We start from the raw sequence: 14,121 nt of genomic DNA, 5'->3' as shown, positions 1-14,121 counted from the left end.
AACTATCTATCTATGCTTGATACAAAGTCAACACTTTATAGAGCATATTATGAATATTTGATTGACGCGTGCCCCGCAATTATCTAGTAGCACTCAGGGGCAAGACACAATTACTTTAGCTAGGCCCAAGGCATTATTTGTATCAATTTATGCATTCATAGGCCTATCTTTACCTATATGACACCATATATGGGTAACGCTAGCCTATTCATGGTAATCTGTATGTGATTTGCTAATAGTATATGTTTATTAAAGATATTATGTTTATAGTTAATGTAATCATATAAACAACCAGTACAAGTATGTATGCCTACAACCATGCCTGATTTACGTCACATATTAACACACAGATATTTAATTGCACAGACAAACACTAAAATCCTGGTCCAGAGCTAATGTTATAGCATGTACCTCTTGAATTTATTCAGTTATTTATTAACTCTCCTACCATCAACTTCTCTTTCTGGCTTTAAAAGGTAATGACTTAGTTGTTTGGCATGCATTGTAGTTTAAATTTAGGCCCCTTAGTACTTAGCATGAATTGAGCTCAGGCCTTATGTTAGAACTCTAACACTTAGCACAATTCACTGCTTGGGACTTAGGGCACATTTCTGTCCTACTCTACTTATAATTTTAACACTTATCCTGTAAATATTTTCATACTTAACTTATGCACTTGTAATATAAATACACTTTATAAAAACATTTTCCTTCCTTAATACTAACTATACTTGTATAATTCTGATCGAATATCAAAACCAACCATTTATTCTTAGGTTAAAGCAACATAATACTTCGCGTGGGTCTTTTGTTGAGCTTCCACCAGCTCAACCAAATTCGTATTATACTTGTGGGAATAGAGGGTTAAGCATTCTAAACAAGCGAACCGACGATGAGAATGTCTATGTGTATTGCATTAAAATTAGGTTTTAGTAGTACTCATAGAAGAGCGGTCTCCATACCTAAATATGGACAAACGCCCCATTCGCACACACAATGGTGCAACTTACCGGTTGTATCTTGGAAAATTTTACTTCATAAATTTTTTTTCTTTTTTTCTTACCGTACCCGAACCGCCTAAGGCAGGTATTTTTACCAAAATCGAATAATTGTAGTTATGGCAAAATCGGATTTTCCAAAACCTGTGTAACTATTTGAGAGCAAGGTTAGGACTATGAGGCGTTTGAAGAGATAGGGACTGAAAGGCACGACACAAATGCAATTGAGAGCCTCGTGTACGAGCAGTTGCACTAGCTGACACTCTAGAGGCCCTAGAGAATGCTAGCATATTTGTGGCCATTGGTCGCCGCCCTATAAGGACACTCGCACTGGTTGACACTCTAGAGGCCCTAGAGAATACCAGCACACCGGCACCTCCATGTCCGCCTCTCTTTAGTAAAACACTTGGGTTGGAATAATCTATGATTGAGCTATGTGCAAAATTTTGATTTCTGGACTTAGTCAGAATTTTGAAATTTAGGAGTTGTGCTAGGTGGCGGAGTATATATAAATCTTCGGACTTAGTATGATTTTTACTTATTCGGAAATTCTCTAAGTGTTGAAATACTTGAATCTTTGATACTTAAACCAGAACTTATTAAGAATCAAGCATGGAGTAACTTTTCATTTATAAGCTATCAAAATACTATTTGTAAAGGACCATTTTGAACTGTCTTGTTAAATGAAAACTTAGGAGCAAATCTTATAGAACACGGGAAACGCTGTTAGTTGGGATACATATTGTCTTTGGAGCCATGTTTCTGAAACAATATGCCGAAAGCAGTTAGTACTCTTGAGTCGTAGTAAAGGGCCAAAAGATTATTACAAACTTGTAGCATTTATACTCAAGTTAAACTGTACTAATACTTTGGTGCCGTTAGAACCGATTTTCTGAGATTTGCACTTACTTATACATGCCTAGGACTTATATTCTTAATGCAATTCTGATTTATATGCGGATGTATCAAAATAACTATTGCCTCCAAAATTTTGAGTTAAACAAAATATTTCAAAGTCTCAAAGATATTCTCAACATCGATCGGTTGGAATGATATAAGTGTAAACAAATTACTGTATGCAATCAGAAATAATTCCAGAGATTTCCTGAGACTCTGAGCAAAATATTCCACTTTTGGACTTAGCACCGTTCTATTTCTTTTGTTACAGAGAGGATCTTGAATCTCTGGACTTATAGTAATTTTTATGAAATTGGAAACTTGGTTGGAAATTTACCAAAATTCGGACTTGTAATAATTGCAATTTTTCCAACTAGATTAACAAATTTCATTTACCACAACTTAAGAGAAAATTTTGTTTTAGAGTATTTCTGTCTTAGCCAAAATATTCCAATTATGGACTTAGAGAGATTCTATTTCTTTTGGTGAAGGATAACTCTAACACTCTAATACTTTATGATTTTAAAATCCTTAACTTAGCGAGATTTGCACTTAGTCAAAATACTCCAACAGTGGACTTAGAGTGATTCTATTTCTTTTGACTTAAGGGCAATCTCTAAAGTAGCTTTGTGAATGAACTGTTAGTAAATTTTATCTCGGACAAAATATTCCACGTCTGGACTTAGAGTGATTCTATTTCTTTTGTCTCAGGATAAATTCACTAGTTTTGTACTTAGCATAATTTCATTGAAAAGTTTTGGACTTAGTCAAAATTCACTAATTTTGTACTTAGTATAATTTCATTGAAAAGAAATTTTTTTGGACTTAGTCAAAATTCACTAATTTTGTACTTAGTATAATTTCATTGAAAAGGAATTTTTTTTTTGGACTTAGTCAAAATTCACTAACTTTGTACTTAGGATAATTTCAATAAGAAATTTTTTTGACTTAGTCAAAATTTATTAATTTTGCACTTAAGATATTTTCAGAATTTTTTTTCCATAAGCCAAAATTTATTGACTTTGTACTTTTTGGACTTAGTCAAAATTTTCCAACTTTGGACTTAGAGTGATTCTATTTTATTTTGACTTAGAAAGTTTTTAATTCAATCTTAACTTAGAAAAATTTTTTTTGTTTGTATGTTCCTTACAAACACATACATAAATACAATAAACAGTTCACTCACCAATAAGTAGGACATGAAAACTAAATTTTTACTTGCTTTGCTAATGCTAAAATTTCTATTTCATGTGCCGCCAGAATTCAACAGACAACTTGAGAAGAGTTATAAACCATCAATCATTAGTGATAGTGAATATTAGTGATTTAAAAGTATAGTCAACAACCTAAGCCCTATATGTAATTAAAAAGCACACTTATAAGAGACAAAGTTCTAGTAACCAAACGCAGCAAAAGGTTGCAGCAGCCTATATTGGGAATCTTGGGACGTCTCTAAAAGAAGTAGCAAGTAATATTGGAAGTACTCTACTGTCTTTATAAAAATCCGGATTAAAACAAAGAAAGAACATTTTCTTTTATACCATTGAGAAAATTTAATTTTACTTAGGATTATTAGCATAAAGACTATAACCAAGTAAAATAAAGTGTGTACATATAGTTTATAATCTTTATAATCTAAAATTGTTACCATTTAGAGAAAAAAAGTGCACTAATTCAGCTAATTTGATTTTCAATAATATTTGACCAAATAATAACACCAACCTTGTAGTCTACTTTAAAGAGTTTGATTGACAACTTCCAGCGTATAGATTGATCACCTTGCGTAGGATATCACACTTCAGTAAGACACATAGAATATTGTGTTCTCACTAATTAAGTAGAGCACATCCGGTCTATAATAACCTTGAAAACAAACTGATTATATTCATATATATATAGGACAATCTAAATTGAGTCTCAATAATATAGTTATAAGGATTGAAATCACAAGTGAAGCCCCATAATAATTCGCGAAAAATACTTAGTAGGATTGGTAGGCATACCCTAATACAACTATAAGTATTGGGTGCGAGATCTTTGATATTCAGGCAAAACTGTTGCAATACTACTAGAATATAGACGATCCTTTGGGAGTGAACCTTAGTAAGTTATATTCATAAAGCCTTACAGGAATAAGCAGATTGTAAGCTACATATCCTTAGAGTGGAGTAAGAATTCAACAAGGATTATAAATTGCTGTTTTTCTCAACAATAACATTTGCTAGGAAAAGTCGACGCCTAAGCAAATAACAGTTAATTTGTGATAGTATATTAGCATACCCAAATTAACTTCGCTGCAAACCTTAACATTCTATTTAACTTTATAGCTAATTTATATAGCCAAACAACCCACATTAGCTTTATAGGCAAATATAGAATAAATCTAAATAGAAGTGTTTCTACAGTTGAGCTTAATTAAGGATAAGAGTGCATTAGCGCACACTCCAGAATAAGATTCAAAGCTCACTCGCAAGCATTCACGACGTAGAAACAACTGTAGGTGAAGTAGACAATACCTACTCATCTATATTTAACAATTTTAAAAGAAAAATTTGTTATTGTAAACAATTTTTGATTATTTTAACTTTAGGCGCATTATTTAGTTTCTTTTTGTACCTTTGCTATTTAAATCCTAAAATAGTACAACATCTCATAAGCTTCTTTAAAGAACTCATAGAAAGTTTAAAAGCTTTAAGCTAGCTGTAATGCCATTATTTAATAAAAGTAAGAAAGATGACAACGCTGAAAAGGCGAACACTCCACGTCGAGGACGCTCGACGACGCCTGGAAGAAGAACTCCATCAGCTGATGCAGCTTCTGCAGGAGATGATACACGAAGGGAGGAACCGATGCCCAACCAGGAGGAACCAGAACAGAATGGTGAGAGAACCAAGACGCCAGAACCAGACACGGAATCTGTAAGATCCATACCTATGCGAGAGGACTCACCAGATGCATTGATCAGAGACCGATATGTTAGAGCAACACTATCAGATCCTCTGGGAAATTTCCTGTTCCCACAATTCCTGGATACAATAAGACTCTGTAACCCCAACATACGCGTGGACTCAGAAATGATGAGGAACTTCTGTACCAACTACACACAGAGTATGAGGGAATACAAAGAGGAACAAAGACGTGAAGTTGAGTTAGAAGCCCAGCGTATTGTACACGAGGAGAATGACAAACGCACTCAACGACACTTCAGTAACTTCACCAACCAAACTGGAATTAAACCACCAAGCAGCTATGCAAGCAAGAGCACCCTATGCAACGATCAAAAGCTTAAGTTAGCCAATGGAACCTTCCCTCTCAAGCATTGCTTCAAAGGAGACGGCAAGCCACCTTACATTACTGATTATCTGTCAGAGATGAACACTGCTCAGGAATTATGTAATCTCTCAAGATCAGAATTCGAAACCTTTATGCTTAGGACCACAACTGGCGAAGCATATACTACTATCCAGCAGAGTTTCAACCTTGGACTATCTATTGAAAGTGTCTACAATAGCTTACTGCTACAGTACGATATACTCATCAGCCCACAGGAAGCTCAAGCTAAGCTGATAGCTTTTAAGGGAACCAAAGCCATGTCATTCCCTAAGCTTGTCAGTACCATTCAGAATCTTGCCAGCAGAGCCGCTGTTCATTATACAGACAAGACAGAACGACAGAATGTATTCAACATAACTGCAGTGGAGGCACTCAAACGTAGCTTACCAACAAATAGCCGCAATATAGCATCTGAAAACCATCACAATCTCACACATGATCTTGGAAGATCCCCTACATATCATGAGTTGACCGCTTCCATGTATCCTAGAACTGAAGACCTAGATCTGGACCTACAACAGAATGGTGTATCAGCCAGTTACAATGGAGATTTGTCGCTTCATAAAAAGACAAACAACACCAACTACTCACAAGACAGGGATACAAGAATGAATAGAGACAAACAGCCTGCTAAAGTTGCCGCTACGTCAAGCTATTATAAAAGGCCAACAGTTAGAGAAGTTACTGCTAAACCAGCCTTTCCTAAAACCTACAACAGAGAAAACAGGGATAACAGAGATAGACAACCACAAAAGAACACTAAACAAGATTATCATATCTCCTATGGTACATCCAATAAGCGCTATTGCGGTGCATGTGGTCAAAATACCCACAAAATATCAGATGGATGCAGACTACTGTGCGATGACCAAGGACGACAATATCAAACAGCACTAACATCCGGATACTGCCCAAGCTGTCACAAGAAGTATGGCAAGGACCTATACCACGCTCAACACCTATGCCCTGGACGACCAGCGATGATGGAACTGTACCATAGTGGTAAAGTAAGACCTGGTGGTGTGTTTAAACAGGCATATGAAGAATGGGTTGAGGCCAAAGCCAATGGACAATCCAAAGAGCGTGGCAGAACAAGTAGGGTTAACGCTATCACCGTTCGAATGGATCCTAATGACCCCAAGATTTTAGCGGTAGATAGTTCTGCAGCTATCATGGATGAAAACAGGAAAATGTACCTGAACTGCTCCGGCTGTATGTCAAATGGAAACTACGATGTATACATGACAGCTTTGTTTGACTCAGCAGCAGACAGAAACATCATGTCAACCAGCTATTTTGGAATGTTATTTGGAGTACAACAAAATGAGGTTAGGAACCATCTGGAAAAGAGTGACATGGTTCTTGTCAGCTACTCTGGACACAAAATCCCAGTAGCTGGAGAAATAACTCTCATGATTCGCCTCACACAGTTCTCAGGCATCTATAGACCAGTACCATTTATGATTGTACCTGAGGAACACAAGAATGTCACACCTATGATCATCGGAATGAATGGCATTAGAGATCTCCAATTAGGGTTGACTTTCGTTGCGGACAACCACCCGCCAGCACCATATCTATACTCTATGTTCCATCCTGGGAGAGTACTAGATAGCCTGTTCTGTTCTGATTATGAGTTACAACTCTGCACAGGGACAATTGACAAAATTGACTCTAATGAAACTCAGACTATAGAGATGAACATCAACCATTTCTTCAACTTGGCTCCTGGAACAAAAGTCATTCTCAGCGATGACCACATTGCCAATGATAGAAATGGAGGAATTAAAATTCAGCCTGGACAAACGCAACTGACTGTCAACAACCGAGGACAACTTAGTGGAAGAGCAATGATAACAAATGTCACTGAACATGCAATCACTAACACTGTTATCACCGGATACTTGGAACCAAGCAACCAATTTGTAGTCAAGGAGATCACCACAGACTTTGATTTTACGCAATCATTCCTACACAATGTATCTGTGACAACTGAGCTAGACGAGATTGTACAAGCCTTGGAGCAACACGCAGAGAAAGCTAATACTCCAGCTGTCAATCAGATCTCACTAGACACCAGAAACAACTCAGTCCAACTCTTATAGCTACCAAAATACAGCGCCATCAATCTGGTAGAACGATCTTTTCCTTTAGCTGATGGATATATACCGAATCCTACAGCCATAAACAATGACACTCCAGTACCAGGAGTAGCCTTATCTGACTACCGTTCTAATATTGATGAAATTCTAACTACACCAGATCCTGAAAAGAATAAACTCTTTGAAAATAGTGATGACGTTATTGAACTTGGCTTAAAACATATAGCTGAATCTGATAACCTCATGGACTATGTAACAGAACCTACTGGCTATAGTGTGCCTAAGGACCAGTTTGTTAAACCAGAGGATCTTGTGGTGCTGTCAGACTATCCACCAGAGGTAAGACATTATATAGAAGACATATTCCTAAAATCTTACCCCGATATCATATCTACACATTCTACTGATAGAGGTAACATGAGTAAATATCTGGGCAATTATACAATTAGACTAAAACCTGGTCAAACTTTACCCCAGCATAAGAAATTATATTATTTATCACCCGTAGAGAAAATGCAAATGCAATCTATCTTAGAGTTTTTGTTAAAGAACGGCACCATTGAAAGAGCTAATTTGGATGGGGATTCCTATAACAACTATGCAAGCCCAGCTTATCTGATTCCAAAGTCGGATCAGGGGAGCTGTCCTCGTTTAATTGTAAATTTTCAACAATTGAATCCTTGTCTGCAGTCTGAACCTGCACTGCTACCCACGGCAGAAAATTTGATTCAGTCACTAAGGGATAAATTTGTGCATAGTAGCAGTGACATGGCTAACGCTTTTCATAGTATAACGCTAGAACCTTCTTGCAGAGACCTAACATTGTTTGCAACCCCATTAGGAGCTTTTAGACACGCATCCTTACCAACTGGCATTAAGACTTCACCTGAAAGTCTATCACGTTTTATGGAAAAGATATTACACTGGGAATTGGTTTATGATGATAATGGTAATGTTGTAATGGACGGTGATTTAGCCAAAATGGTATACTCACCTATCCCAGAAGTCCAACACATTTATGATGATTTCATTGTCTCAACTGAACTAGCTAAAACTAGATCAGAATCATTGAATATACATTTTAAGATTTTGAAGAAAGTTATGGGGAGAATACACACGCATAAAGGAAAGATTAGTTTAAAGAAATCACAACTTTTCAAAAGTAGGGTAAACTTCTTTGGATTCTTCATTTCGCATAACTATTGCTGTGTAGATCAAAGGCGAGTACAAAAACTTCTAAATATTCCCATGCCTACTGATATTACTATAATGAGATCTTTTATGGGAGTACTACAAAGTATGCATAAACATCTAAGATTTGACATTATGGCTCCTACACATATTCTAACTTCACTTACATCTACTAGATTAGGTAAAACTTTTGTCCCAACTCCAGAACAAAGACAAGCATTCGAAGACATTAAGAAAGCTTTAGCTTCAGGACCAATTTTTAGCAAATTAGTTAACTTATCGGCACCTAAGATTATTTTGTCAGATGCAGCCGGCACCTCAACTGGCTCATATTCAGCAGTCTTAGCGCAAATAGTGACACCAGAATTACAGGCTAAAACCCTACCCCCTGGGCTAAACTTCGATGATCCTGTACACCATGTTATTTATGATAACAGGTTACCAATTTTACCCCTACCTTTGCAGATTGAAGGTGAAAACATTAAGGATTATGCTAAGCGTATGTCTGAAGATGGACCGCCCGAATTTGAATATTTGGCTAGTAAAACTTTGGGCTATCCTGAAGACGCTGTACACAATAGTCTTGGGATATCTTTACAATTGCTTTTGGAACTAAATAAAGTTCAAACACCTTTGACCACCATCCTGCAAAGAGCATCAAAAATCATACGTTCTACCATGTTGAGACAAAAGTATATTCAATTTGTATTTAATAATGATAGGGATAAATTCTTAGAATTTATTCGCAAACTAGAGCATGGATATGTATATCTAGATCCGCAACAACTCATATTTGAGGCTCTTAGTGTGGCTATGTACCGCCCTGTGATAGTTATCACAAATATAGAGGGTGCCAAACCTGTCACTCAACACTGTTCAGACAAAACAAAACCCCCTTTTGTATTTTTACTATATGGACACAAGGAGCAACACATAGTAAGACCCGCAATGGTTTCATCAACCAATAGCTTTAATTTAAAATCTTTAGCGTCTATGTTTGAAATTATCGCATACACCTCAAAGAAAATTACCGTTGCTGAGTCAAGATTACATATCATAGACATTGAAATTCTAGGAATTATTTATGCAGCTAACTCGTTTAGAACTCTAATAGGTCCAAGTTGTGAATGTACTTTGTTAACAGACGCAAAGTGCGCTTATTATCTCTTCAATCCTAAAGCATTAACAGCCGTTAATAAATTGAAGAGGTGGAATACCACTCTGTTAACTCTAATACCAAAGCTAACAATGTCTTTCTTGAGAGGAGAAGACAATTTGGCAGATTTCTTAACAAGGGCATATAAAGCTACTTTACCAAGCATCAAAAAGGTAGCCCTACCTAAATTTGTTAAATCTGGATTTGAAGATAACTTACCACAATATAAAGTTTGGACTATTGAAGAATGGACACAGTTCATTATGGATAACCCCGACTATTTGGGTTATGATGAACAACCCCCACAACCAAAGCAACAAAAACCCAAAATCACCATAAATTCACTTGCCGCAGAACATAGAGTTATAGGCAAAGTACTAAGACCTTTGGAAATCCTAAAAGAAAGGATTAGCATAGAAAATATAATTGCAAACCAAAAAGAGGAATACTCTGATATTTACACACGTTGTCTAACCTCTAAATCAAACACCTACACTTATAAAAGACAGACCTACGAACTTAAAGACACGATTCTGTTTACAAAAATAAAAGGAGATTTAAAGGTTTATCTCCCAACCAAACTATTACCAGTATTAGTATGCTATACTCATCTTTTGTTAGTACATAGTGGAGAAATTAAAATGCTTTTGAATATGCAAAATTTCTTCCACCCTAACCTTAAGAAATATGTTAGAAATTACACTAGATCTTGTTTAAATTGTCAACTTCAAAATTCATCTACAAAACTAGAACAAGTAGGAACTTATAGTACAATTTCAAGACCGTTTGAATGTGTAAGTATTGACTATATACAATCCTTACCCCCCTATCGTAGTTATAATCATATCCTCACTATAGTCTGCCAACTAACAGGAATGATTCTTGCATATCCCATGAAATCACTCACATCCCGTGAATTTATAGACAAATGCCCGGTTCACAAATAACTTTTAAAGGTCGACTGATTTTTTCTGTAGGTCAACCTAAACAAGTACAACCCACAAATACCTTTATAAAATCAGTCAACCTAAAGCTTCTATAGGTCAACCTAAAATTTTCAGAGGTTGACCTTTCTCTTTTGTGAACTGGGCTAAATTCATGTTTTATTTCTATCCTAATTTCTCCCCCAGACAAATATTGTGTGACAATGCAAAATCATTTTTAGAAAAGCAAAATTTGATATTCTTTGCTTCTATTGGCATCCGAGTTTTGTACTCTACTGCATACTTTTCACCTTCTAAAGGACTGGTAGAAGCTAGCAACAAAGTAATAAAATGGCCAATCATTAAAATTTTGGCGCAAGACTGTAACACCTTTTAAGTAAAAGTAATAAAATTTAAGTATTAAAATTGTAGATAATTGATGTGAACTAAATAAATTTTAATCTCTATGACGTACATAATAGATATTACCACACTTGTAAAAATGTGATGTATTATTGTAATATTTTGTATTTGTAGAGTTAGATTATAACCATAAAACAGATTACACTGAAATATAATATAGAAGAAAATTATTTGTGTTACCTTCATTAGCGGACTTTATTACAGATTGGCAACCACATCGGTCAAGAATCAAGGAAAATTTCTTTTGGACTTGGTAAAATTTTATTTTTTTTCAAAATTTTTTAGTCGGATGAATGGTAACTTTTAATTAAAGTAAATCTAAGTTATAATTTCAAAAGATATCTAGTTGGTTACAAATAAAATTTGTGAATAAAAATCTAATTCCTTTTTTAACGATAATATTGTCTGATAAAGGCAAAAAGATAATAAAAATAAAGTTTTGTCTACTAAAAATAGAGGCAAAAAGATAAAATCTAATTACGGTAAATATACAAAAAAAGATAATTTGGTCTGATAAGGACTAAAAGATAGTAAAAACAAAGTTTGTCTACTAAAAATAGGGGGCAACAAAAATTAAATTTATGCTCCATTACGTCCTAAGGTTGATAATCAACATTTTTGAACTAGTTATTATTAAATTTGATGTAAAAAAGAAAACCTTTAATCAATCAATAAATCAAGATAATAATTTTTATGTTTATGAAGCAAATTTCTCATTTAAAATTGGGGAAAATTTGAAAATTATATATTATGCAGTTAAAAGATTAATTCAAGATAGATATAATTTAATAAGACAAGGTAATACAGGTATAGGAGATAGAGGTACAGCGGAGAATCTGGATAATAATTCATCATACAATAGACAAGAAGTAGATCAAGAAATAGCAGGTCCTTTCACATTTAGTCATTTTGGAATAAATAGAACTTTAGACAGGTTTCTTGAGTTTAGAAGATATTTAGGTGGAACGATAATAATTGGAAACAGTCAAATTGATAATATCTATCATTCTGATTCAGAATAAAGTTTTAAAAAATATACGTCATCAAAATATTAAAATATTGAAAAATTTCATGAAAATTGTTGTATAAAAGTGTAAATATTTAAAAAACAAGTGTTTTCACCGGACATACACTGTAATTATAGTAATTATATCATTTCATTAAAAAGTTGGGAAGTTGAAAATTTTTAATTACCTAACATTTTTAAATTGTTAAGAAAATAATATTATAGTTTTGTACTTTAGACACAAAAGAAAAGTCTAAATTATAAAACTAAATATAAAGATAATTAAAAAAGGTAAAATAAAAGTTTTGTATATTGAACACAAAAGAAAAGTTCAATTTATAAACCTAATAATTATTGTTAAAGTAATTAAATGATAAAATTTTGCTTAAATATTCTTGGTTTATGGAAATTAAGAATTCTATGTTCTGAAATTAGAGGGCAAAATTGGACTGAAAAAATTCGAAGCTGTCAAATTACTCTTGGTTCTATAACTATTATAAGAATTAAGTTCAAACAAACATTGTAAAATTTTTAGGTAAAGGTAATTTTAAAAGATAATTCTACTTGTTAATCTAAAAATTGGTAAAAATAATTTTGAAAAATAACTCTACCTGATTTATCTGGAAAGTCATCAAAACATTGTTCCTGTTCAAATTTCATTGAAATCTAAAATAAAGATAGTCTCCACCAAGAAAATTGTTCCTGAAAAATAATTTGGTAAGCTAAAAATAAAGAAGGTTTTAATCAAAATAAAAACTTTTAACGGTAATCAAGTTTTATTTTATACACTGTAAAAAACATTTTCCTTAAAACATAAAGGTAAAGAAAATAAAAAATGTCGGACACAGAACAACAAAATGATCCTTACTTTGCAGGTGCCAGACGAAGGAAGTTTAGTAATTGGTTTGTTAAAAATAAGGAAAAATATCTAGAAAGGCTACAAAAGTATAAAGATAACTTGGAAAATTCAAATGGAGAAAATTACAAAAGTATACGTGAAAACCATGTAGATTTTAATACAGAAACAATGGATTTATTGCGCAACAGAGAAGCAGAAAGTTATGTAACAAATTTTACAGAGCTTACTGATGATGTTTCACTCGGAAATCTCAGGGATGAAAGGGATAGAGAAATGAACTTTGAAAGAAGAAATTTTAATCAACATAGAGATAATTCTAATCAATTTAATTTTGATAGAGAAAATTTTAACACAAATGATCATGATAATAATCAACATCAAAATCAGTGGGGTGAATTTAGAGGTTTTAATTATAGACAAGAACAAAGATATCCAAAAAATGAAAGATATTTTGAAAGAAATGAAAGAAATTCTAGACAATCTAGAAAAGATAGTTTTCAAGAAAATAGAGATTCTTATTTAAATAAAAAATATATGGAAGATTTACAAAAGAAAATTGATAATCTAAATATGGAAATAAAATATTTAAAACGAAAACCGGCTAGAGGAGAAAAATTTGAGGCTAAAACAGTATATAGATCTGCGGAAAACAGGGATTCTAGCCCTGCGGGACTCTCGTTGACCCATGCAGCCGAAGCTGTGGAACTATTAGAGGAATATTTAGTATCAAATCAAGCAGAAAAACAAAAAATGAAACAAAATGTTATTAAACAATTATCAAAAATTGGTAAAATACAAACATTGGAAAATAAATATAACTCGTCAAAGTATTATAATTGTGATGATTTCACACCAAAATTTATAGATACAAGTCTAAGATATTACAATGTTGAGAAAGTTAGCGATAAGTTAAAAATTATAAAAAATCAACTCCTCTCACTGAAAAATGTAGGACTGATCGATTACATCGACCAGTTTGGTGAATTCGACTTTGATAGCTTTTCACAATTCGAATTCAATGCAGTTTTCCACAATTCTCTCCCAAGGGATACCAAAGATAGAATTGAATGCAAAAATATAAACCCAGCAAAATTGACTACCAAAGATTATCTTAACATTGTCAGTGACATTGTTAACAATGGACGTATAGCAAACCATAACATTGATTATATGCTTGAAACATTTAAAACATCCAAGAGAAACATAGAGGATATTTATGATGAGTATAGAAGG

This window comes from Acartia tonsa, chromosome 12 (assembly GCF_053477335.1).
Source record: "Acartia tonsa isolate MP-2025a chromosome 12, ASM5347733v1, whole genome shotgun sequence".
Lineage (NCBI taxonomy): Eukaryota > Metazoa > Arthropoda > Copepoda > Calanoida > Acartiidae > Acartia > Acartia tonsa.
This window is presented reverse-complemented; position numbering follows the sequence as displayed.